Consider the following 4,674-nt stretch of genomic DNA (forward strand, 5'->3'; position numbering starts at 1 on the left):
TCGCACGGCTGCGCGCGTGCAAGGAGAGGCGGGCTCGGTAGGCGGAAGGGAGGGTCACCGAGGGTGGGGCGAGGGGCGGGCCGGAGCGCCCCCTGCGCGCTCGGAGGTGCCCTGCGAGCGCAGCGCCATCTGCTGGGCAGCGAGGGCTTCTCGGGTCCAACCCCTGGAGCGAGAGCCAAACTGAGAACAAGGGGACCAATGTGCTCAGGGTCCTCTAAGCCTTAGGATATTGAAGCTGGAATGGGAAGCTTCTGCTTAACGGATTTTAAGCATTTGAGGGAATTACATAATGGCCTGCCTCTTGTGACGTTTCTTCGTTCATATTATCCTCTCTTTAGTCTGCATTCCCATAACGCTATTCCTACCCTCCTGTTTGGGCTCTCAGGGAGGCAGTAAGCACTTAGGAACAGGAACCGAAATCCATCTTATTTTCTTTCATTTTTTTATTGTAGTAAAATACACAGCATAAAATGTACCGTGTTAACCGTGTTTAACTGCACAGTTTAGCGGCATTAAGTACATTCATACTGTTGTGATACCATCACCACCATCCTTCTCTATAGCTCTTTTCATCTTGTAAAACTGAAATTGTATCCATTAAACAATTACCCATTCCTCCCTCCCTCCTTGCTTATCTGTTCATCTGTCAGGGACATTTGGATTGCTTCCACAATTTCATAGTCCATCTTTATAATCATACATCTCCCAACAAAAAGTTTTGTTCATTCCTCAGGATGACGATTGAATTGAATCCATCAATACATTGATAGTATGTAAGTGCTGGTTATTGAAAATACTGATAGTTTAATTGATGTAGCACACATTCCAAATTAACCAAAAATGTACCTTAGTCCACTTTTCCGGGGGACAACAATGTAGTAGGAGAACTTCCTTACCAGGAAAACCCAAAGTTAAGCAGCACTGGGAGTGGGAGCTCTGTATCTGGCCCAAGTTGCTGTCACAGAAGATGAGCTGGAAAGTTGTCACCCACAGACAACAGCTGGGAGTGAAGCAGGAGTATCTGTGGTCCCCTCGTTCCATAGTCCTGTCCTCTGGTCTGTCCTTTTGGAGATGCCAAACCTGATTCCTGGTGGAGGATTTCCTCGGGACTCATGCTAAATAAATTCATTCATAGCAACTGCTGAATAATAATAATAACCCAGAAAGCCACAGTATTCTCTTACATTGAGCCCAATTATGCTCATAGACAAACCCACACAGGAAGCCGTAAATTATCACCAGAAAGTTGCTTGATAAACTTGGATCAGAACAAATGAAGATAAATAAAAATTTAATTGATGCAATCATCAGGATTTTCATCTCCATCGTGTAGGGATATCTGTGTTAAAGACATTGGCGTTTTTATGTTCAAAGGTCAGCATGACTTCTTCCTGAGACAGTGCAAGAGACTCGTGGACACCTTTTATTTTCGAACCACCCCCCCATTTCTGTTCAGGGCTAACCCCTTCTTTTAATATAGTCAATTCTCAGGCAATGCCCTAAATTATGTTTAAGCTTTCTTAATTACAATTGCATTCTAAGCAGGCCTTCTAGTAGCTCTAGTCAATAATTTCATGTAAGTTTCCAAGGGGCTAAACTCCTGCAGCCTGTGTGGGTTTTGTTTACTCAACTCTTACAGGCTTGTCTTGGGCCACAACTCTTGTGGGGGGAGGGGGAAGGTCATATTAGTGTAGCTTCTGCATAAAAATTCTGGGAGGATTCTAATTAGTTAAAAATGACCAATTATAAGTCCTACTTTACAGATAACAAGGGTCAATGTGTGGAGAGTGTGTGTTGTGAACTCCATACCTCCTCGGATCTGTGCACTTTCATATGTACACTGAACATTCTCTGCAGACTAATAAGCAATGTCACTTCCTACAGATACACTTTTGCAAACTGTGCGGATCTAAGTGTGGTAAACAAAGTATGAGTTATTTTATAATATATTATACAGTTGACCCTTGAGCAACGTGGGGTTAGGGGTACCAATCAAAGTCTTTGCCTCAAAAATAAAGACACTGATAAACGACTCACCCAAGACAGACAGCTGAAACAGGATTGGACAGAATCAGGACTCAAACCCTCACTCTTTTGATTCTATATATCGTGGTCTATAATCAAACACAAGCTTTTCCTCACACTTTGTTAACTTAAAGATCTGTAAAATGAAAATGCACTTTCCATATTTACTGAAAAAATTCTGCATATAAGTGGACCTCTGCAGTCCAAGTCTTTGTTGTTTAAGGGTCAACTGTAATTAAATATGAATATTTATATATTTCTATTGTTCTTCTGATAACTGAATTCATGGTAACTTTGAGTGTAAAGTATTTTCTCAATCTATAGATTCAAAAAGAATAAGTACTACCTTCTTGTGAATATTTATGTATGTAACCTGCCAGTCACTGTTGTAAGTATGTTTAAAAAAAATGAACTCATTTAGTTTTCATACACTCCCAGAGGTAAGTACTGTAATTATTTCCATGTTACAGGTAATGAAGCTGGAGGCAGAGAAGTTGAGAGGCTTGCCCGAGGTCACACAGCTAGTCAGTGGCAAAGCTGGGATCTGGACCCAAGGTCTGGCTCCAATGTCTGTGCTCTCAGCCTTTGGTTGTCCTGCTTCTCTTTTTAAAGAAAGTTGCCTTCGTGTACAGAAAATGGGATGGGCATCTCTTATCTAAAATACAAGCACTGGAGACTTCCCAGTTGGTCCAGTGGCTAAGACTCCACACTCCCAATGCAGGGGACCCAGGTTTGATCCCTGGTCAGGGAACTAGATCTCACATGCTGCAACTAAGAGTTAGCATGCCTCAACTAAAGATCCTGAATGCTGCAACTGAAGATCCCTCACAAGGCAACGAAGATCCCACATGCTGCAACTAAGACCCAGCACAGTCAAATAAATAAATAAATAAAATATTAAATAATAATAAAATAAAATACAAGCACTGCCAAATGCACAGTTCAGAGTTCTGAGCAAAAAGCAGCTACAACCTTTGGTGGACTTTGAGTGTGAGCAAAAAGTATTCTTTATTTTTATCAACAGATATACTTTTTTATATAATACACAATTAAAAAATCAGAGAGCCCTCAAAAGCTCACAAAAACAGAAAAAAAGTTTTTCGTCAAAACCTCCCCAACCTCATATCCTTCACCGTAGAGGCAACCTCTCTCAGCATTTTTGTTTCTTCTCTGCTGTGCTTGCGTATTTTAAAATAATATGCATACAGGCCATATCTCTATTAAACTTTTTCAGAAATTCATTGCTTTCCGATTACAATCAATGAGGATTTTTATCTCTCACATGCCCTGTTCCCCTTCCTCTATCCCCTCAACAGATAGAATCCAATTTTTTGTTGTCAGTAGTCAGTACTTACATTACTACACTATTATTTACACATAACTAGGAATTATTATTTGTTTTAGATGCCTAACAGTTATCTCTGTAGAGGTTTTTAAAAAACGGAAGCGAACAGGACGTTTCTAAAACATCAAAGTGCGTATCACTGCTTTGTGGACACTTTTTTCAGTTGTATATTCCCCTGTGGGTACTGGGTCAAACATAGAATTTATTTTTCACTGTGGATTGAAAAGGTTTGCAAGCATTGGAGAGTAAGGATAGTACCAACCATAGCTCTTAGAAAAACAACATCTTCTACTTGAAGTTTCCCCAAGGGAAAGTTTGTATAACTTTTGTGTTCCAGGGGCAGAAAGCTAAAGGAAGCATGTGCAAATACCATGGTGTGTTGAGATGATTATCGGTGATGCATTGCACAGATGGAGGGTGCTATGGGCTAAATTATTTGCTCTCAAGATTCGTATGTCAAAGCCTTAACCCCCAGTACCTCCAAATGCAACTGTATTTGGAGGTACGGACTTTAAAGAAGTGAGTGAGTTAAAATGAAGCTGGTTGGGTGAGCTTTGCTCCAATCTGACTGGTGTCCTTATACGAAGAGGAAATTTAGGCACCCTGAGAGGCTAGGGATGTGCAGGCACAGAGCAAATACAGTGTGAGGACACAGCAGGAAGGCAGCCGTCTGCAAGCTGAGGAGAGGCTGCAGAAAGACCAACCATGCAGACACCTTGATCTTGGACTTCCGGCCTCCAGAACTGTGAGAAAAATGTCAGAGTAACTCTGTGGTATTTTCCATCCTCTCATCACCACATCTGCTGCTATTTTTCCTATTTAAAAAATCTCTTGACCCCACTTCCCTTACCAATAGATGCTCTACTTCTTTGCTCCCCTATGCAGCAAAGAGTTATCAGGATATTTTGTTACCAAGTCCATTCCTTCCTTGTGTCCATTTGATTTAGATTTTCACCCTTATTTCCCGGCCAAAACTCAGCTTGTAAAGGTTACTGAAGACTTCCGCACTGCTGAATGTAATGGTCAGTGCTGACTGTGTTTCATCTCTCAGCAGCCCCGGACACAGTCCATCACGCTCTTCTCCTTGATAACGCTTTCTTCACTTGATTTCTAAGATGTCAGACTCTCTTCCTTCTTCTGTTTCCTCACTGGTCTCTCTTCTCCATCTCTCTGACTGCTTCCTCTGGTTCCTCCTGATCTCTATACACAAGAGTGTTTTAGGGCCACTGCTAGGCCCTCATCTCTACCTGCACTCACTTCTGATCACCTCATTCAGTCCATGGCTTTAAATGCTGCCGAGACCA

Source organism: Hippopotamus amphibius, chromosome 14 (assembly GCF_030028045.1).
Source record: "Hippopotamus amphibius kiboko isolate mHipAmp2 chromosome 14, mHipAmp2.hap2, whole genome shotgun sequence".
Classification (NCBI taxonomy): Eukaryota; Metazoa; Chordata; class Mammalia; order Artiodactyla; family Hippopotamidae; genus Hippopotamus; species Hippopotamus amphibius.